Below are 23,935 nucleotides of genomic sequence, written 5' to 3' on the forward strand. Positions count from 1 at the left end.
CTCTCTCTCTCTCTCTCTCTCTCTCTATTTATTTATTTATTTTATTCAGGAGGGAAGTAATACCACACAGCTGAGTGGAATTGAAGGTAGTCAGCTTCTGATCTCTGCCTTCTGTGGGTATATCATTCGTCTGCTTTTTCCCAAGGACCACACAAAGAATCTGTGCTGCCCTCAGTGTGGGCTCAAATTCTCCTGCAGTCTCCCACCAGGTTGCCAAGGTTACCAAATTGTAGCGTCTCTGGAGAGTACTCAAGAATTGTAGCGTCTCTGGAGAGTACTCAAGTGAACTCTGTGAGTTCTCTTGCCCACCGTCTCTTTTTTCACTGCCTCAGTTCATTAGCTCCACCCATTCACTAAGTCCTAACCTCCTGTTATTTCACACCCCCAGAGTCAGGTTTTTCTGTTTGACTGAGGGCAGGCGCAGCTCTGAGGTCGCGCACAGTCCTGAGGTTGCGCACCTTTTATGTATGTCCAAAATGGCACCTGCTCTTTGTCTCCAGCTCACCTTTGCAAGGTGGGTGGAGAGAGACTGTACCAGTCCCCCCCGCCTTTTTTTCTCTCTCCTGTAGTTAGTCTGGTGCACTTTCCCCAGCGGGGCTTCAAGCTGTTTCTCCACTGATGTCTCGGGTTATTGAGTTCACCTCCCCTTCCAGCACAAATGCGTAGACTCCGCTGTTGGGCTTCGGAGCCGTGGGTGTCCTTGCTCTTCCTGCAGGTCGTCCGTGTCACATCCACTAGATCCGGAAGAGTTTCCTCTGCATTTTTTTCCCTGAGCCTTTGCCTGAGACTACCATAATTCCACTTTAATTAACCTATCTTTTCCCAGACTATCAGTGCGCATCCTCAGTATTCTGCCATTTTGGTTCTGCCCCCTGTCATTTTCTAGATTATAAAAAACAAGAAATCTAAAACAATGCTTTCTCTTGTCCAGTTTCTCTAGTTATTTAGTGGAAATGCTAATCTACCACAAGTTATCTAATCAGTCAAAAGAAATAATACATCTTGATCACTTTAAAAATTAAATTTATTAAGGTCTAAATTTAATACAGCATACAGTCTGAGGAGTGTTGACAATATCAAACAACCTTGTAATTAATTCACTATCCAGATTATAGAAATTGATCGTTAGCCCAAAAGCTTTTCTCATACCCCTCTATGGAAAATTTTCTTCTACCCCTTGAAATAATCCACCATGATTCTACTTTCTGTCACTTTTGGCCAATATTGAGTGTTCTGAAATTTCCTGTATGTGTCCTTTCAAGTTAATGAAGTGAGCATTGAGTTCCTTTCCTCCCTCCCTCCCTTCCCCCCCCCCCCTTCTGTCTTTCTTTTAAGATTTATTTATTTGAAAGGCAGAGTTACAGAGAGGCAGAGACTGAGAGAGAGAGAGAGAGAGAGAGAGAGAGAGAGAGAGAGAGGTCTTCCATCTGCTGGTTCTCTCCCCAGATGGCTGCAACAGCTAGAGCTGCATTGATCTAAAGCCAGGAGCCAGGAGCTTATTCTGGGTCTCCCATGTGGGTGCAGGGGCCCAAGCACTTGCAGCATCTTCTACTGCTTTCCCAGGCCATAGCAAAGAGCTGGATTGGAAGTGGAGCAGCTGGGATCAAACTGGCACCCACATGGGATGCCAGCACTGCAGGAAGAACTTTACCTGCTACACCACAGTGCCAGCCCTTTCTTTGTCCCTTTATCTCCCTTCTTCCATTCCTTCTTTGCTCCCACCTTTCTTTGCTTTTTAAAAGAATATTTATTAGGCCAGCGCTGCGGCTCACTAGGCTAATCCTCCGCCTGCAGTGCTGGCACCCCTGGGTTCTAGTTCTGGTCGGGGTGCCGGATTCTGTCCCAGTTGCTCCTCTTCCTGTCCAGCTCTCTGATGTGGCCCGGGAAGGCAGTGGAGGATGGCCCAAGTCCTTGGGCCCTGCACCCACATGCGAGACCAGGAGGAAACACCTGGCTTATGGATATGGATCTGTGCAGCGTGCTGGCCACAATGCCTTAGTGGCCACTTAGGGGGTGAACCAACAGAAAAAGGAAGACCTCTCTCTCTCTCTCTCTCTGTCTAACTCTGCCTGTCAAAAAAAAAATATTTATTAGTTTCAACATCACTACTGAAAGGCTATATTCTATCAGATTATGTTAATGTCTTTGATGATAATTTATTGTGAAATAACTTTCATTTTATGTGATTCAAAAATGGTATTTGCATCAATACAAAACTTCTTGAATACTTGCTTTCTCTCTCACCTTAGAAGACCAGTTTTGGATAATTCATTTTTAAATATTTATTTATCTATTTATTTGAAAGGCAGAGTGACACAGAGAGATGATCAGGCAGAGAATAATGAGCTCATATCTACTGTTTCATGCCACAAATGGTTACACAGTCAAGATTGTATGAGGCTGAGGCCAGGAGCCAGGAACCAGGAACCAGGAACCAGGAACCAGGAATTGTGTCCTGGCTTCCCAATTGGGTAGCAGATGTTCCATGCAATTGGTCCATTTTCTACTGCCTTCCCAAGAACAATAGCAGGAAGCTGGATTGGAAGTGGAGTAGCTGAGACTTGAACCAGCAGTCTGATGTGGGATGCTGGTGTCACAAGTGGCATTGGGACCTACTCTGCCACAATGCCTGCCGAGTTGTTGATAACTTCTTCAGATGACAGCTTCAGATTTGTTGTAGATGTCTTTTATCAGGTTGAATGAGATCCTTTGAATTGAAGGCTGCATGTTTAACAACTGGCTGACAGGAAGTAGAGAGTAGGTACTGGATGTGCAGCCAGGTGCTTCTCCTGGTCTCCCATGCTGGTACAGGGCCCAAGCACTTGGGCCATCCTCCACTTCCTTTCTGGGCAACAACAGAGAGCTGGACTGGAAAAGGAGCAGCCCAGACAGAATCCGGCTCCCCGACCGGGACTAAAACCTGGGGTGCCGGTGCCGCAGGCGGAGGATTAGCCTATTGAGCTGCGGTGCCAGCCCCAGTGCTTCACTTCTGATCCAGCTCTCCACTAATGGAAAATGGCCCACATGTTTGGGCACCTACCACACATGTGGGAGACCCAGATGAAGCTCCTGGCTTCAGCCTGGCCCAGCCCTGGTTGTTGTGGCCATCTGGATAGTGAACCAGCACATGGAATCTCTCTCTCTCTCTTCTCTCTCTCACCTCTCTTTCCCTCCCTCACTCCTTCCCTCTCTGTCTCTCCCTTCATCTCTGTAATTCTGCCTTTCAAAATAAATAAGTAAATATTTGTTAAATGCTTGTAGAAAATGAAATTAAGGCCGGCGCCGTGGCTCAACAGGCTAATCCTCTGCCTAGCGGCACTGGCACACGGGGTTCTAGTCCCCGTCTGGGCACCGGATTCTGTCCCGGTTGCCCCTCTTCCAGGCCAGCTCTCTGCTATGGCCCGGGAAGGCAGCGGAGGATGGTCCAAGTGCTTGGGCCCTGCACCCGCATGGGAGACCAGGAGAAGCACCTGGCTCCTGCCATTGGATCAGCGTGGTGCGCTGGCCGCGGCGGCCATTGGAGAGTGAACCAACGGCAAAGGAAGACCTTTCTCTCTGTCTCTCTCTCTCACTGTCCACTCTGCCTGTCAAAAATTTTAAAAAAAATTTTTTTTAAAAGAAAATGAAATTAAAATATTAGTTTACTTTGGTGCAAAAATTTCAAATCAATGCATCTTTTTTTTTCATCATTTAGATGCATGGGATATAGGAAAGCTTAGATAGATAAATTTAAGTTCATGAGCTGGAAACCACACACCACCCCCCCTTGGTTTGTGTTGCTATCTTCACCTTCCTGTCAATCAGGGGACTACTCCCTTTGAAGTACCTCCTCTTACCTGGAATGTGGGAAGGGTATCTAAGCTCATAAAAAAGTCAAGGAGGAGGCAGGCAATGTGGTATAGTGGGTAAAGCTGCCACCTGCAGCGCCGGCATCCCAAATGGGCACCAGTTTGAGTTCCGGCTGCTCCACTTCCAATCCAGCTCTCTGCTGTGGCTTGGGATAGCAGTAGAAGATGGCTGAAGTCCTTGGGCCTCTGCACCCACGTGGGAGACCCAGGAGAAGCTCCTGGCTCCTGGCTTCTGATCGTCATGGCTCTGGCTATTGCAGTCAACTAGGGAGTGAACTAGTGGATGGAAGACCACTCTCTCTCTCTCTCTTTCTCGCTCGCTCTCTTTCTGCCTCTCCTTTTCTCTGTGTGTAACTCTGAGTTTCATATAAATAAATAAATCTTAAGAAAAAAAAAAGGCCAGAAGTATGCTTTCCTCCTCATGGCCTCAGAATGAGCAGAGCAGGGTATGCTAATTCCCCTTCCCTGTCCCACTCTCCCTAAATAAGGCCCTAATGTGCCTGTTTTTTTCTCACTTTCTAAATAAAGTTTATCACACTGTATACTGTGTTTGTGCCTATACCTAGATTTTTCTCTAAGTAAAAGTCAAGATTCTGGGCAAATGAAATTTAGGCCCAACCTAGCCCACAACACATGGATTTCAAAACTTTTTGTACCACAATAACTATAATTATCTTTAATTTCATTGTCCGTGAACTTTCTGAAGTACCTTCCCAGGCATAGATACAGATACAGATGTATGATTGGTAAATTATTTGTCACTAAATTTCCTTCATCAAAATTCATGTATGTTTATTGAATTTGATGGTTTATGACAAAAGTGAGTGGATACGTTTGGCTAAGAATTCTTGCCCAGAGCAGGGTGGGGTGTCTCCTGGTCGTGCAGCAAGTAAAGCCACCACCTATGATACAGGTATCCCATAAGGGCACCACTTTGAGACCTGGCTGTTCCACTTTCAATCCAGCTTCCTACTAATGCACCTGGGAAAGCAGCAAAGAATGGCTCCAGTGCTTGGGCCCCCAGCACTCATGTGGAAAACCAGGAGGAGGCTCATGGCTTCAACCTGTCCCAGACCTGGCTGTTGTGACCATTTGGGGAGTGAACCAGCTTTCTGTGTGACCTCTTTCTTGGTCTATCCATCTCTCTCTATAACTCTGCCTTTCAGGCCATGGCAGAGAGCTGGATCGGAAGAGGAGCAGCCAGGACTAGAACTAGAGCCCCTATGAGAGGTTGGCTCTTCAGGCCAGGGCTTCAACCTGCTGTGCCACAGCGCCAGCCCCCATAACTCTGCCTTTCAAAAAAAATTATTGGGATAGGCATTTGGCACTGTGTTTAAGACCCAAGTTGGGATGCCTACATCTAATACTGGAGCATCTGTGTCAAAGTCCATGCTCCATCTGAGATTTCATCTTCCTGCTAATGTGTATTCTGGGCAACATCAGGTGATGGCTCAAGTAACTGGGCCCCTGCCACTTCTGTGTGAGACTCAGATGTATTCTGGGCCTCTGGCTTCAGTTTGGCCCAGGCCTGCTGTTGTGAGCTTTTGGAAAGTGAACTGATGGGTAGAAGATCTGTCTCATTCTGTTTATCTCTTTCAAACATTTTCTAGTTCAAAGTTAAAAATTTTTCTGTATTTATGACATATTTTCTTGAATGTCTACCTAATGTGTTATTTGTAGAATTCAGGTTTTGTGTGTGGTTTGTTTTTTTTTTTTTTTTTTTTTTTTTTTTTTGCTTGCTTGTTTGGTTTAACTATTTGGGAGGCTGAGAGAAACAGAGCCAGACTAAGAGAGAAAGAGAACACCCAGCTGCTGCTTCAGTCCCTAAATGCCCACAGTGGCTGGTGGTCAGGTTGAAGCTGGGAGTTGGGAACTCAATCCAAGTGCCCTATGTGGGTGTCAGGAAGCTGATTACTTTAGTGATAACCTGTGCTTCACAGTGTCTATATATTATCAGGGGGCTGGAATCAGGAGCTGGAGCTGTGACCCCAACACAAATACTTGGTTGTGGGACTCAGTTGTCCTAACCAATGTTTTAACTGCTAGGCTGAACATTTACCATGGGAATATTTATTTTTAAAGTTTTAGAGTATTTTCCATGACCCTTTGAATAAAAACAAATGTGCATATTTTATGTTCTTGGTCTATATAATTTTTTGTAAAACATGCTTTATTTTAGAAATATTTGTTAAATAGCAGCAATATGTGAATCTTGAGTAAAACCTAGACACCTGATAGTGCTTTCTAATACTTAATTTTTTTTCTGGCAGGAGAGGAAATTGCAGCCAATGTGTGGATTTAACTTGTAATCAGCATTCTAAAATAATTTTTTAAGGTGGAAGAAAGCATAATAATACATAATCATAATATTTTAAATGGAAGTATTATTGGGAACTACTAGACATAAAATATACCTAATTTGACATTTTTATTTTCTTATCAATATTCCTAGTATTTTATTTATTCCTTCTGAACAATTTGTTAATTTTTCCTCCATTTCATATTCTTGGATCTTTTTACTTATAGTCAGAGAAGGTGTTTTAAACTCAAATATCTTTAAGTAAACTATGATATTGCAGCATCATTTCCTTAGTTTGTGAAAAAATGTGTGAAACCCTTAACTTCCTTATTATTCCTTGATAGAGCTCCTTCTCAAGGATACACCTTCAATATTAGCCAGGATTTTAAGACAAAGAAAGATACAATCTCTATCTGTCTTTCTTCATTTTATCAACAGCATCTATCATGCATCTCTCTTTTACTTGTTCTCTTCAGATGAGAAATATAGGGTTATTTTTTCTGGTAAACTGCTAATTTTCTCATTCGTCAAAATCATGCTGAGACATAGAAAAGAAAGAACTACTTTTCCTAGCATACTTGATGCCCTGCAGGGTCAGCTACATAGCTGGAATGTCCATTGCAGAAAATACTAAAGCAATTACATTCTGAATCATTTGTTTCTTCATAAATTTATGTTATATTGTTAAGTAAGTACCACCATAATTCTTCTTCTCCCCAGTGGTTGTATAAAAGGCTCTTTCTATTAGGATGAAGGGAGTTTGTAAAAGTAATCTAATTTTCCACATTTAGAAAATTTTATTCAGTATATTTTATCAAATTTGTTTTTGCAACTTTCACTAAGAGAGTTTTTCAATACATTTGATATCAGCAAATGCTTGTTAATTCCCCAGCACATTCAGAACTAGAAAATAACACTGCCAACCTTTAAGACCAAACACTTTTGGTAAATACCACAGATGCCAAATTACTCTAGCAGGTGCTAAATTGCTACTGGTGTATCACCTTGGGATATGATGAAGATAAATGGAACACTGTGTATTTTCTCAGTATTCTACAATTACTGAAACACCTGTGCTGAGCAATGTGGTGCTAATGCACCATAAGCAGCTTCACGATGCTTTAAGAACCTTGTAGTTCCACATTTCAAGTTGTTTATCAGGGCCTTAATTTACTGTAGGAGCTGGACTTGTTTCACCTATGCAAGACATTAGTACCAATGTTATGTCCATGGACACTTTCTTCTCTTTCTATTCAATTTTTGTTTATTTCTTCCATTATTCACTAACAGTTCATTCTACCCATTTTTATCTCATTGTGCTTTTTCTATGAGAATATGTCCATCTTCTTTTGCTTAAGATGAATTGTCTTCATCCTCTGCCACTAGTGAAAGTTTTCCATTAAAGCCTGCAGCCTGCATCATTGTCAACAATAATGAGTACTGTTATCAGTGCCTCATCAGCATTCGTATTTTCACAAATCACATTTGATTTCCTGTTATTATAATACAGCAAATGGCATTTATAGCAAATATAATAATATAATATAACAAATGACAGTACCTGAAAACATATCACATTCCCTGTGGACCTGAAAACATTTCATATGTGGGTCTATTTTACCAACTTTAATCCATAAAAAACAAATGGTTGTGTTTGTATTAGTATGTTTATGATAACAATTTCCCCACAGTTGTTGTGAATTAAATCTGTACTATTTCTGTTCCAAACTGTTTTAAGAGCTTTACTAAGAGAAAAATCACATACAGTGCTTTCAGTATAGTCAGTGCTTTTAGTATATTCACAGGGTTGTCTAACTATCACCACAATCTTGTTTGAGAACATGTTTGTCCCCTAAAAAAGAAAATCACTACAACAACTTGTAATCATTCCCTATTCCCATAAAACTTATCCTCTTCAGGACTAGGCAAATGAGACATATCTCAGCCCTGAAATGGTGAAATTTAAAATGCAATTACCAGACAGATTTATCATTTCAGAGTTGAGTTATATCTTCTTTCTCACATTCCATTTCCTTTGGAATTAGAAACAGCTGTGGAAAAAGCAAGTGAAATTCTGAGCAACTGTATGTATTATTTATGTCAGAGTCCACACTATTTTTATGGATTTAGTTTCAATAACTTCTAGAGAGTTTGCAGCTTTCTCTGAAGTAACCTCAAAGGAATCTTTATGAATCAAAGCCATATCACACATTCACCTGTACAACTTTATATGTCACTTGTTTATTTTATTTTTGGAATCTTGATCTGAAAACAAGAATCTGTTTTTATGTGTTCTGTATAAAAAAGTAAACACATAGAGTGGCATGTACTGCTCAATCACAATAGCTTCCAAAGCAAGTGGAGTCTGAAATATTTCTCAGAATCATGTTCTACAGAGATCGTCAAGGCTTATCCACGTAATAATGACTCTTACAAATGATAATACAGTGTAGAAGCAGGTCAAAGATTTGATAATCCCTGTATCTAAAATATCACTCAAAACCCAACAATTTTAAACTCTGAAAATATTCTGGGGGCAGGCATTTGGCCTATAGATTAGGAAACCTATGTCCCATTTCAGAATACCTGTATTTGAGTCCTGACTGCTGTCCTATTTCCTTCCTGCTAATGCACATCTGGGAGGAAGCAGGTGATGGCTCAAGTAGCTCAGTCCCTCTCACCCACACGGGAGACTTGGATTGAGTTCTCTGCTCCCAGATTTGACCACTTCAGGGACTACTCTGGGCTTTTGGGGAGTGACCCAGCAAATGGTAGCTTTTTTCCTCTCTCTCTGCTTTTCACGTAAGTTTAAATAACGTATCATACTGAATCCATAAGTGTAGTTAATACAGACCTGGATCAGTGGAATAGTGAAGAAACAACCTTGTTGTGTTATTGAATAAACATGGTATTATTGAACTATAACATCTGAAATTTACACTGTGAATTTACTGTTTGTAATGAATAATGCTGAAAGAAGTTTATTAGTAAAAGAAATATGTGTCCACATATTCATGCCAACAAAATCATATAAAATTCATCAATGTTTGTTTGAAGGCAATGATTGTCTCTTTAGAAAATGAGTAATAATATTAGTATCATCTCAAGCTTAAGCAATAAATATCTGTGGGGCACATATATAGGCAGTGGTTAAGATGCCTTCGTATCCCACATTGGGAGTACCTTGATTTGATACCTATCTCTAGGTCCTGAGTCTGGCTTCTTGCTGATGCAGACTCTGGAAGTAATTGGTTCGATCCGGTCACACACGTAGGAAACCTAGACTGAGGTCCCAGAACCTGGGGTTGGCCCTTGGTTGCAGGTCCAGCTGTTCAAGCATTTTTAGGGGAGTTAAATAGTAGATGAGAGCACTCGTTCTCTCTTTCTCTCTCTTTCTGTCTCTCCTCCAGTCAAAACAAAATAGATAAATAATGGAACTTTAGAGTCCATTTCCCTTACCCATTTAATCCCTCACAATTGTTTATAAAAGACCTCATAACTACTTACATTTTAGCTGCTACCCTAATATACAAAATTACTGCTTTTTGAGCATTCATTAAGAAAGAAAATGCCGGCCTGCGCTGCGGCTCAATTGGCTAATCCTCTGCCTGCGGTGCCGGCATCCCATATGGACACCAGGTTCTGTCCCAGTTGCTCCTCTTCCAGGCCAGCTCTCTGCTGTGGCCCAGGAAGGCAGTGGAGGATGGTCCAAGTGCTTGGGCCCTGCACCCGCATGGGAGACCAGGAGGAAGCACCTGGCTCCTGGCTTCGGATCCGAGCAGCGCGCCAGCCGCATCACACCGGCCGTAGCAGTCATTTGCAGGGTGAACCAACGGAAAAGGAAGACCTTTCTCTCTGTCTCTCTCTCACTGTCTAACTCTGCCTGTCAAAAAAAAAAAAAAAAGAAAGAAAGAAAGAAAATGCCAGGTCAGTTCATATGAAAGTCTGTAAGTAAACAAGCAAATAACTATGCGCTGATTTAAAACTGACAGAACTATCCTGCATTTTATCGCCATAGCGTTGTATTTTAAATCTGAGTGAATGTCCATTTCCTGAATGAATTTTAATGGCTTAATCATGTTAAAGAATGACATGAGTCAAATTAAGCATCTTGGAAAGTTAAACATATTCAACTCAAAAGGTAATGAAGTGAAAAGAAGTAGAGGATTCAATTCTAGTCTGGGAAGTATGCCCAAGTTCTCAATAAATGAATAATGGAAATGTTTGCATAATAATAATCAATCCTTCCAATAATGAGTTTGCTGTCAGTATATAACCACATTGAGTAATTAAATTCCAATGAATTCAGTTGCTAAGTCAGGCATATGCTATGAATTAGCAGCATGGCAGGAACCTCTCCCAGGTGCCTACCTTGACCCACTTGCTTGGGTCCGATTAGAAGAGTGTCTACATTAATTGCTGCAGTTTCCTTCTGTAGAGGCTTTGCTCATTAGATCGAGCTAACAATGAGTGCTTGCTATGAGAAGGCAGAGAAGGATGAGCCAGAGAATGAGCCTGTTATCTGACCTCATATACCACTGCTACCAGCTCACAAATCTCTTCAAATCTAAGTCCTGGTCCTATGTCATGTCCCAGCATGAAAGAATTACTTTTCTCTTGCCATTGGCCTATCCCCTCTACCATGCATGATTATAAACACATGTGCACACATGTACATCATTTATTTTTCTTGTTGCCATTAGCACATGCTCTGACTTTTACTCTAGAACCTCTAAGGAATTACCTAATCAAAATCAATTCCTAGACAAAATGGTTCCCGCCCAAAGAGGAACACTGATAGAAGTTATCAAGAATTAATATTTGCCATTGTACCACTTTACTATAATTAAGCAAAAGCATAATAGCTAATGGCATCATCAGCTGCAGTGGCTGACACACCAAAGTTGAGTCAAGTCACCATCCTACAAATAACTAAGTGGATCATTTGAAAAGCATTATTTCAAAGACCTTAGTTTCGAGGCAGAGTTGTGGATTACTGCAAAAAGCTGCTGCCTGCCATGCTTGCATCCCATATGGCCATGAGTTCCAGTCTTGGCTGCATGACTTCTAATCCAGCTGCCTGCTAATGGTTTGGGAAAGTAGCTGAAAATGGCCCAGGTGTTTGGGGCCCTGCGAACAAAATGGGAAAACCTGATGAAGCTCACAGTTCTAGGGTTTGGTCGGGCCCAGCCCTGCCATTGTGGCCTTCTGGGAAGTGGGCCATTAGGTGGAAGACCTCCCCCCCCCCCCCACATCTCTCTCTCCCTCTCCCTCTTCCTCTCTCTCTCTCCCTTCTGTAGCACTGACTTTCAAAAAAATAAATAAATCTTTGGGAAAAAACAACAAAAACTTTAGTGTCATTAAAAGCTCTGTTGGGAAAATCATATCGTCAATATTGTATAGGATCATTTTGGGAATTAAGAGTGTTAATGCAAGGGAGTGCCTAGTAGATTGCTTGCAGCAAAGTTAATATATACTAAAGAAACTAGCAATTTATTTAACCATCTTTATCTATGATATAAACATGGAAATGAACATTGGAAATGTAATCAAATTTTATTTGATATTCTTTTTTAACTGTGTGTAGTTATTTCTCATTAGAAATCATCACTAATAGTTAAGTTCCCTGCTCTGAATCCAGCAAACATTGATTGAACTTTCCTTTTTTAAAGTTTTTAATTAGTTTTTAAGAGATTCAATACAGTCCATAGATAAAACTCTAAGAATATAATGATATTTTCTTGTCTCCCTCCTTCCTCCATCTCACACCTTCCCTCTTCCCTCTTTCATTCCTTCCTTTTTTTCTTCCTTCTTCTCCTTCCTTCCATCCTTATTTTTTTTTAAATTTTTGAGATAACATATTTTAAACTTACATTTACCAAATGCCCTCTCTGCATTTGTTGAGATGGTCATATGATTTTTCTTATTCAATTTTTGTAATTAATGACATTTAGTGATTTGTGAATGTTGAACCACCCTTGGATTTTAAGGATGTAAGTCCCCTCTGATGTATGATCTTTCTGATGTGGTGTTGTTTTTTGTATGTTAATGTTGTTAGGAATTTTTACATCTATATTCATCAAGGATATTGGTCTGTAGTTTTGTGTGTATGTGTGTGTTTGTCTTTGGTATCAGAATGATGCTGGACTAATAAATAGTTTGATAAAGTTCCCTCTTTTTCAATAGTTTGGAAAATATTGAAGAGTACTGGAGTTAGTTTCTCTTTAAATTCTCTGTAGAATTCAAATGTAAAACCAACAGATTCTAGGCTTTAGACTTTTAATTACTGCTTCAGTCTCATTTCTAATTTTGAATATGTTTATATTTTCTATATCCTTTTGCTTTAATATAGTCAGTTATAGATATACAGCAATTTATCCATTTATTTCACATTTCCAATTGTTAAGCATATGGTTATTCATATTAGTTTCATATGATCTTTTTTATTCTTACTGTATCAGTGATAATGCCTTCTTTTTTATCTCTAAGTTTATTTGAGTTATTTCTCTTTTTTATTTGTTAGTCTGGTTAAAAGTTTGTCTATTTTGCTTTTTCATTTCAGAAAACAAGTGTTGTTTTGCTCATCTTTTGGTTTCCTTTAATTTCAGTTTCATTTTTTGCCCCAGTTTTTTGTGAGTGGATAAATAAAATGTGGTACATATACACCAGATACACTATTCAGCCATATAAATTTTGCAGCAAAATGATGGAAATAGAAAAGGGCATCATTTTAAGTAAAGTCAGTCAGACACAGAAAGACAAATATGGCATGTTCTCACTCATATGTGGCAGCACACAAAGAAAAAGAGAGAAGGAAACCTCAATATGAACACAGAGTGTTGGTTATTAGAGCCTGGGAGTAGTGAGAGGGATGCAGGGAGTCTGGGTTAAAAGGTAAAGGAAATTTGGGGTGGTTTATGTATTATGGCAGATATACTAAAACATTAATATTAGGTAAAGTTGGGTATATGATATATAGAAACTATTTATATAACTCTACATTTTTTGTTTAGTAAACTTAAAACTACCCTGAAATACAATAATTAAAATCAGAGAAGAAATCAACAGGATTGAATCCAAAAAAAAATTACAAAAAATCAGCCAAACGAGGAGCTGGTTTTTTGAAAAAATAAACAAAATTGACACCCCATTGGCCCAACTAACTAAAAAAAGAAGAGAAAAGACCCAAATCAATAGGATCAGAGATGAAATGGGAAACATAACAATAGACGCCGCAGAAATAAAAAAGAATCATCAGAAATTACTACAAGGACTTGTATGCCAGCAAACAGGGAAATCTATCAGAAATGGACAGATTCTTGGACACATACAACCTCCCTAAATTGAGCCAGGAAGACATAGAAAACCTAAACAGACCAATAACTGAGACAGAAATTGAAACAGTAATAAAGGCCCTCCCAACAAAGAAAAGCCCAGGGCCAGATGGATTCACTGCTGAGTTCTACCAGACATTTAGAGAAGAACTAACTCCAATTCTTCTCAAACTATTCAGAGCAATCGAAAAAGAGGGAATCCTCCCAAATTCTTTCTATGAAGCCACCATCACCTTAATTCCTAAGCCAGAAAGAGATGCAACATTGAAAGAGAATTACAGACCAATATCCCTGATGAACATAGATGCAAAAATCCTCAATAAAATTCTGGCCAGTAGAATGCAACAACACATCAGAAAGATCATCCACCCAGACCAAGTGGGATTCATCCCCGGTATGCAGGGATGGTTCAACATTCGCAAAACAATCAACGTAATACACTACATTAACAGACTGCAGAAGAAAAACCATATGATTCTTTCAATAGACACAGAGAAAGCATTTGATAAAATACAACACCCTTTCATGATGAAAACTCTAAGCAAACTGGGTATTGAAGGAACATTCCTCAATACAATCAAAGCAATATATGAAAAACCCACGGCCAACATCCTATTGAATGGGGAAAAGTTGGAAGCATTTCCACTGAAATCTGGTACCAGACAGGGATGCCCTCTCTCACCACTGCTATTCAATATAGTTCTGGAAGTTTTGGCCAGAGCTATTAGGCAAGAAAAAGAAATTAAAGGGATACAAATCGGGAAGGACGAACTCAAGCTATCCCTCTTTGCAGATGATATGATTCTTTATTTAGGGGACCCAAAGAACTCTACTAAGAGACTACTGGAACTCATCGAAGAGTTTGGCAAAGTAGCAGGATATAAAATCATTGCACAAAAATCAATAGCCTTTGTATACACAGGCAATGCCACGGCTGAGGAAGAACTTCTAAAATCAATCCCATTCACAATAGCTACAAAAACAATCAAATACCTTGGAATAAACTTAACCAAAGACGTTAAAGATCTCTACGATGAAAACTACAAAACCTTACAGAAAGAAATAGAAGAGGATACCAAAAAATGGAGAAATCTTCCATGCTCATGGATTGGAAGAATCAATATCATCAAAATGTCTATTCTCCCAAAAGCAATTTATACATCCAATGCAATACCCATCAAGATCCCCAAGACCTTCTTCTCAGATCTGGAAAAAATGATGCTGAAATTCATATGGAGACACAGAAGACCTCGAATAGCCAAAGCAATCCTGTACAACAAAAACAAAGCCGGAGGCATCACAATACCTGATTTCAGGACATACTACAGGGCAGTTGTTATCAAAACAGCATGGTACTGGTACAGAAACAGATGGATAGACCAATGGAACAGAATAGAAACACCAGAAATCAATCCAAACATCTACAGCCAACTTATATTTGACCAAAGATCCAAATCTAATCCCTGGAATAAGGACAGTCTATTCAATAAATGGTGCTGGGAAAATTGGATTTCCACATGCAGAAGCTTGAAGCAAGACCCATACCTATCACCTTACACAAAAATTCACTCAACATGGATTAAAGACTTAAATCTACGACCCAAAACCATCAAATTATTAGAGAGCATTGGAGAAACCCTGCAATATATAGGCACAGGCAAAGACTTCCTGGAATATACTCCAACAGCACAGGCAGTCAAAACCAAAATTAACATTTGGGATTGCATCAAATTGAGCAGTTTCTGTACTTCAAAAGAAACAGTCAGGAAAGTGAAGAGGCAACCAACAGAATGGGAAAAAATATTAGCAAACTATACTACAGATAAAGGATTGATAACCAGAATCTACAAAGAAATCAAGAAAATCAAACAAACAACCCACTTAAGAGATGGGCCAAGGACCTCAATAGACATTTTTCAAAAGAGGAAATCCAAATGGCCAACAGACACATGAAAAAATGTTCAAGATCACTAGCAATCAGAGAAATGCAAATCAAAACCACAATGAGGTTCCATCTCACCCCGGTGAGAATGGCTCACATTCAGAAATCTACCAACAACAGATGCTGGAGAGGATGTGGGGAAAAAGGGACACTAACCCACTGTTGGTGGGAATGCAAACTGGTAAAGCCACTATGGAAGTATGCCTGGAGATTCCTCAGAAACCTGAACATAACCCTACCATACAACCCAGCCATCCCACTCCTTGGAATTTACCCAAAGGAAATTAATTTGGGTAATAAAAAAGCCATCTGCACATTAATGTTTATTGCAGCTCAATTCACAATAGCTAAGACCTGGAACCAACCCAAATGCCTGTCAACATTAGACTGGATAAAGAAATTATGGGACATGTACTCCATAGAATACTATACAGCAGTAAGAAACAACGAAACCCAGTCATTTGCAACAAGATGGAGCAATCTGGAAAACATCATGCTGAGTGAATTAAGCCTGTCCCAAAGAGACAAATATCATTTGTTTTCCCTGATCGGTGACAACTGAGCACCAAAGGGGAAACCTGTTAAGTGAAATGGACACTATGAGAAACAGTGACTTGATCAGCTCCTGTCCTGACTTTAGATGTACAATGTAATACTTTATCCTTTTTAGTATTTGTTGTTGTTGTTCTAATACTATTGGTTGAACTCAGTAATTAACACACAATTATTCTTAGGTGTTTAAATTTTAACTGAAAAGTGATCCCTGTTAAATTTAAGAGTGGAAAAAGAGAGGGAGGAGATGAACAATTTGGAACACGCTCAATCGGACTGGCCGCAAATGGTGGAGTTAGAAATGTGCCAGGGGATTCCAACACAATCCCATCAAGATGGCATGTACCAATGCCATCGCACTAGTCCAAGTGATCAATTTCAGCTCACAATTGATAGCTCTGATAGGTCTAAGAGTCAAAGAGATCACACAAACAAGACAAGTATCTGCTAATACTAACTGATAGAATCAAAAAGGGAGAGAAAGATCCAACATGGGAAGCGGGATACACAGCATACTCATAGAATGGCAGACGTCCTAAACAACACTCTGGCCTCAGAATCAGCCCTCAAGGCATTCGGATCTGGCGGAAGAGCCCATGAGAGTATAGCAGGCATGGAAAGCCAAGATATCATGAAAAAAAAAAAAAAAAGACCTAAATGAAAGATCTCTGTGAGTGAGATCCCAGTGGAAAGAACGGGGCCATCAAAGAAGGAGGTACCTTTTTCCGAAGGGAGGAGAGAACTTCCACTTTGACTATGACCCTATCGGAATAAGATCAAAGTCAGCGAACTCTAAAGGCTTCCATAGCCCTGGCAACTCATGACTAGAGCCTAGGGAGATTACTGATGCCATGAACAGGAGTGTCAAATTGTTAAATCAGCAACAGGAGTCACTGTGTACTTACACCCCTTGTGGGATCTGTCCCTAATGTGTCGTCTAAAGCGAAGTGATGCTATAACTAGTACTGAAACAGTATTTTTATACTTTGCGTTTCTGTGTGGGCCCAAACTGATGAGGTCTTTACTAATTACATACTGAAGTGATCTTCTGTATATAAAGAGAATTGGAAATGAAAAAAAGCAACCTGGTGTTAAAAAGGAAATGGCATAGAAAATTAATTAATTTGAAAAAAAATTATGTAGGATTTCTGTCTTTAATGTGCTGTACATTGCTATTTAATGCTATAATTAGTAATCCAATGGTAGTTTTTTCACTTTATGTTGCTATATGGCCGAAATGTTGAAATCTTTACCTAATATATACTAAACTGATCTTCTGTATATAAAGAGAATTGAAAATGAATCTTTACATGAATGGAAGGGGAAAGGGAGCGGGAAAGGGGAGGGTTGCGGGCGGGAGGGAAGTTATGGGAGGGGGGAAGCCATTGTAACCCATAAGCTATACTTTGGAAATTTATATTCATTAAATAAAAGTTTAATAATAAAAAAAACTACCCTGAAATAAAGAATTAAAAACTAACTGCTGAGCTTATGCAGAAAAGGAAACTCTTTTACAATGTTGGTGGGAATGCAAATTAGTATAGACATTCTGCAAAATAATATGATGAGAGAGATACACAAAAACACACATTGGTATCATGTTTAAATATGTTTAAATATTTAATATGTTTAAACATTCCATTGTGCTGCATAAAAGTATTACAAGTATTGACTCTTAGTCGAAAATTTAAAAAGTAAAGTAACTTAATAATAAAAAACAAGAAGAGAAACTCTATTCAAAAATGCTTTTAGTGATCAAATTCTTTAAAATATAAGGAAGAAATACTACACATATTTCCTCCCAATAAACAGAAAAAAAATAGATCCCTTGTTATTTTGCAGATTCAGAAAATCCAGAAACCAGAATTTCAACACAATATTAAGAAAGGGAATTTGCATGCAAATCTCCTGCATGATATGGATGCAAAAATTCTACAAAGATATGTTAGTAAATAGCATTCAGATAGTGATAAATTTTATCATATAAAGATAATATATATATATACAGGTGTGCATATATATATATACATACATATATGTATATTTAGTAATAATTTATTATGACAGAAGTGTTTTTTTCCGGAAATATAAATGTGATGTAACAATAGAAATTTTAACATCAGTATATCAGCAGTATAAGAAAAAAAATATATGGGCATATGAAGAGATTTAGGAAAAAAAATTTGATAAAATAAAACATATCCCTTTCAAGCTCTTAGTGATTAGTAATGTGAAGGATCTACTGAAATCTGAAAAGCAGGGGCTGCAAAGAATTTACAGCAAACACTTTGCTAAATGGTACATTACTGAGACATTCCCATTAATATCTGAAAAGGGAAAATTACACCTGCTAGTACATATCTTGTTCAACATTGTAGTGATGATTCTAAACAGTATAATAATGGGGAAAACATGAAATAAGAAGACAAAGGATTTGGAATAAAAATACAAAGTTTTCATTTGTTTATATGATTGCAATGTATGAGAATAGGTCTCTCCAAATCCAACAGCATTATAGATCATCAGTTTGAATTAGGAAAATATGGTATGTTCATTGTATACAAAGCCAATTTAGAAAAAAATATTATGTCCCTATCTATCAGCAAAAAACGGAATATAAAATTTTAAACAGAATACAATTCACAATCACAAAAAATATCATTTCCTCGGGACTATATTTGGTGAAATTTTTTTCAAACATCTACATTGAAAATTCATTAAAAATACAACAGAGAACTTTTTTAGTTTTCAATGTGCATGTTTTGAATACATTTTGTATTTGTATCTAATTACTTTAATTTTGATGTGGTTATAAATTTTATATTTTAAATATCAATTGAAAATTGTTTATTGATAGAATATAAAATCTAATGCATGTTGCATACTAAATTTGTGTCTTTATTTGAATTTGTCACGGTGTTGTATGAACACGGTTATGATCCATCAGAACAGAAAGAGGTGTTGTTTTGTTCTGTTTCACCATTTTCATTTCAATTTACAGACATTTTATATATTTTAGTACAATGTTGAATAGAGGGCTAGAGTGGCCATCCAGTGAGAACAATGGAATGGTCACAGGAATGCATAATAAAATAGTTCATTATTTTTAAAAATATATTTTATTAAAGCAAAAAAAACAAGATTCACAAAATCATATCATATTCCTCTTATTTATAAAAATTCAGAAATTAAGGAATGAAAATGCAGTGTTAAAAGCCAAGCTTTGTACATCTAAAGTCAGGACAGGAGCTGATCAGTTCATTGTTGCTTATAGTGTCCATTTCACTTAACAGGTTGGCCAGCCAAGTAATGAAAGTCAACAGAGTGCCTTCCCCTAGGAGGTTCACACCTCCCTTAGGATATACCCCATGTGAAGAGATAGATAGGTCTGGGCCTCTTAACTTACAAGGCCTAAAGCCCACCAGATTATTATCAAGCCCCTTCTATCAGGTTCTATTTGCCTCTCAATCAGAAAAATTACTTGTAGCTTAGACAGCACCTTTCTTAGCTCCTCTAATAATGACTCTGTCCTTTGTTCTAGACCCTGTCTAGTCCACTTGGGCCTCATTCCTTTGTAATCATAACCTCTACTCTACCACCAATGGCTCTACTCCCAACCTGTGTGTACTGATGGTCCTCTTCCCCACTTAATGCTGTATAATTGTTCAGACCTGGTTAAGGCCACTCTTAGGATCATTGGTTACTATCCTCAACCTGTCTTTTATGACCTTGTCTAAATATGATCAGAGTCGGGGAACTTGGAAGGCTTCCATAGCCTTGGCAACTCATGACGACAGCGTAGGGTGGTTACTGGCGCCATAAACTAGAGTGTCAATTTGTTGGGTCAACAACAGGAGCCACTGTGCACTTGCTCCTGATGTGGGATCTCTGTCCTTAATGTACTGTACATTTTGATTTAATGCTATAACTAGTACTCAAACAGTATGTTTCACTTTGTGTTTCTATGTGGGTGCAAACTGTTGAAGTATTTATACTAAATTGATCTTCTGTATATAAATAGAATTGAAAATGAATCTTGATGTGAATGGAAAGGGAGAGGGAGCGGGAGAGGGGAGGGTTGTGGGTGGGAGGGAAATTATGGGAAGGGGAAGCCATTGTAATCCATAAGCTGTATACTGGAAATTTATATTCATTAAATAAAAGTAAAAAAAAAATAGGTGGAAATAAAAAAAAAAAAAGCCAAGCTTTGTGTCATTTTGGAGGAATACAATGTCTGCTATGATTTTGAGTGGTATGTGGAGTGTTTCATTTCTATTCATTTCCTGCTGACTGAACTGTGAGTTATGACCAATGCACATTTCCCCATGTATTTCAACATGAGTGGTAAAAATTAATAGAGAAGTCATATTATATGATAAGTGAATATTGATTATAAATATATCTTTAATTAAACATTGTTTTCTAAAAAATTAAACACAAAATAATGAATTATGTTTTATCCATTGATATACAAAATACTCCTGTGAACTGTATTCATTTAAAAATGAATAATTTAGAATTGAAACAGATAATACACACTGATATATGATATAGTTTTTCATTTTTACTTCCTCTCTATATATTTATGTCAATGTTTAAAAACAGGATCACACACATTCAGTGACTGTCATGTCTCAGGAAATGAATGTGTGAATTGTGAGTAGCCTATAGGATTCTGGTGATAGAATATTAGTTTTTGTCTTTTTAACTGGTGTGGGATAATATTTAATAGTGATTTTGATCTCCATTTCCCTGAGGACTGATAATATTGAGTATTTTCTCATCTATTTGTTGGCTATTTTGCTAAATGTCTTTTTAGATCTATTGCCTATTTTTAAGTTGGAGTATTTGATTGACTTACTTTTAACAAATTCTGTAGTTTGAGTTACTTATATATTATGGATAATAACTCCTTATCAAATGTATAGTTTGCAGATATTTTTTCACATGCTCTGGTTCTTTACTCCTATTTTTATCTGTTTTCTTTCATTTGCTGTACAGAAACTTTTTAGTTGCAGTAATCCCATTTTTGTGTCTATGTTTTTGTTTCCTGTGCTTTTTAGGGGTATTATCCAAAAATCCATCCCTATTACAATGCTCTGAAGCATTTGTCCTATTTTCTTCTAGTAGTTGCAATTGTTACATTTAATCTTTAATCCATTTTAATTTTTGTATATGGTGTGAGACAGGGGACTAGTTTCATTCTTTTGCTTGTGAATATCTGATTTCCCCAGAACTTTTTAAAAAGTCTATCCTTTTTCCAATGCATGTTTTCACCACCGTCTTTGAAGAACAGTTGGCTGCAGATGTGGGTGTTTACTTCTGGGCTCTCTATTGTGTTCCACTAATCTAAGATTCTGTTTATATTACAAGACCATGCTGTTTTGATTACCATGTCCTTTCTACTATATGTTGAAATCAATTAATGTAATGCCTCTTGCTTTGTTCACTTTGCTCAAGATTGCTTTGTCTATTTGAATTGTTTTAATAGATTCATATGAGTTTTAGGGTGCTTTTTTCAAATTTTGTAAAGAATATCATTGATAGTTTCCTAATAATTTTCTTGAATATATAGACTTACATGCTGTAGACTTTTTTTAAAAAGATTTATTTATTTATTGGAAAGTCAGAGTTACACAGAGAGAAGAGAGGCAGAGAGAGAGAGAGGTCTTCCATCCAATGGTTCACTCCCCAGATGGCCGCCACGGTCGGAGCTGTGGCAATCCAAAGCCAGGAGGCAGGAGTCTCCTCCAGGTCTCCCACATGGGTGCAGGGGCCCAAGGACTTGGGCCATCCTCCACTGCCCTCCCAGGCCACAGCAGAGAGCCGGATTGGAAGTGGAGCAGCCAGGTCTAGAACCAGTGCCCACATAGGATGCCGGTGCCCCAGGCCAGGGCGTCAACCCACTGCACCACAGCGCCAGCCCCATGGACTTTTAACAATATTTATGATGGCTAGAGTGCAAGAAACTGTGTGAAGAGTTCACAGAATTTTGTGTTCATTTCAGGCAACTTCCTTTAAGTCAATAACCATTTCTAACTGGATATGAAAAACAAAAATGTGATGGTATCAACATCTGAAATGCTTTGTTTCATGAACATACTGTCTGAGAATATGTCATTATTTAACTTACCACATGTTTTGGCTTAAGTAGATTATGTTACTGATTACATAGAATAAGAAATAAGTGATCTTGAAACCTGCTCTGTCACTGTCATGTAGTGAGTAAAACCACCACCTGTGGTGCTGGCATCCCATATGGGCACTAGATCGAGTCCCAACTGCTCCACTTCCAATCTAGGTCTCTGCTATGTCCTGAGAAAGTACTCGAAGATGGCCTAAATCCTTGGGCTCCTTCATCCACATGGGAGACCTGGAAGAGGCTCCTGGCTCCTAGCTTTGGATTGGCACAGCTTCAGCCATTAAGTACATCTGTGGAATGAACCACCTGATGGAAGATCTCTCTCACTCTCTCTCTCTCTCTCTGCCTCTGCCTCTGCTTCTCTGTAACTCTGCCTTCCAAATAAAATAAATAAATCTTTAAAAAAAAAGAAAGAAGTGATCTGGAAAATCAAGATGAATTAAAATTAATTATGGGTCTTTTTTTAAAAAAAGAGAAAATATATTCATTTGAAAGAAATAATTTTCTTTAGTTCCTGTTAGTGAATATATCCAACTATACAGGATTAAGGGTGTAACAAAGTAATCATTTTATCATTTGACATTTGATATATCTTACATGTGTAACATTCATGTAAACAGTACATGCATTTTTATTTTCAGTTCATTCTTTTTTATGTCTATAAAATGTATATTTTGTCTTTAATTGATGAGTCTACTTGTTTATTTACCTTAAAGGACCATTATCTGTTTATTTGGATTAATATCCACTGCTCTGTTTTTCAATTTACACTTATTGTATATTTTTCTTTACTTAATCCTTTTTGCCAAAGAAATCTGTTTCATTTTGTTTTCCATTTTCAATGTCTTGGAGTACTTAAACTTCATTTCCATAACTAATTGATCTCCTCGGCTTTTTAAATTTGCTTTTCTGTTTTATTTTCCTTTGTATATTTTATTTTACGTTTCTCAGTTTCAGTTACTATTTTATTTTATAGATTTTTAAAAAAATTAACAATAATTATACATATTTAGATACAACTCAACTGTTTTTATGTTAATAATTTGGAGTTTCAGGCTCCTGGATAGATAATATTTCTAATTCTTTAGACTATAGGATGTATAAACTGGATTCTGGTCAAATTGAATATCCCTACTACTGCTCTCTTGCATCTTTAAGTAGCTTGCATCTGGTTACAAATTGGACAGGGAGATTTTGTTTTGACAGTACCACCTTGTTGCTGAAAAGGCTATTGTAGGATCCCCATTATTCATAGAATAGTGTTGACTATCTTCTCTCAGGGATCTGAAGTTTTACTTTCCACTGTCTGCTTCTGATTTGTATCCTGAGTTAGGTTTCTAGGTATCCAAACCTAAAGCTTTCTCTTGCCTTTTGTTTCATTTCTGAATTTGAATGTTATTATTTTAATCATATTTGTGTTTTTATAATAAAATATGAAATTTTTATGAAGTAAGATTTATTTTTTCACTTCACTAAAATATAATCAAGCTCTCAGAGCTCTAATATCAGAAGCTTCCTCTCTTGCAGAAGCTGTTATAATACACATGGCACTGAGGTTTATTGAGGGCAATTGTGATGCTTTATAAAATATTAAGAAGTGCTTTAAATGAAAGTTATATTCAAATAAATAAAGGGGAAGTGACAAAATTCTTAAATATTGTTTCAAATTCTCCTTTTTAGTACGTTAGTGAAAAAAATCAAATCTCTATCCCATAGGTAATTTGAATTTTCATATTAAATAGAAACAGATTTATTAGCTACAAGTACTTGGATCTTCTTAGGACTATTTTTTAAAAGCCTTGTTCGTGCACTTAAACA

The sequence above is a fragment of the Lepus europaeus genome, chromosome 12, assembly GCF_033115175.1.
Source record: "Lepus europaeus isolate LE1 chromosome 12, mLepTim1.pri, whole genome shotgun sequence".
NCBI lineage: Eukaryota > Metazoa > Chordata > Mammalia > Lagomorpha > Leporidae > Lepus > Lepus europaeus.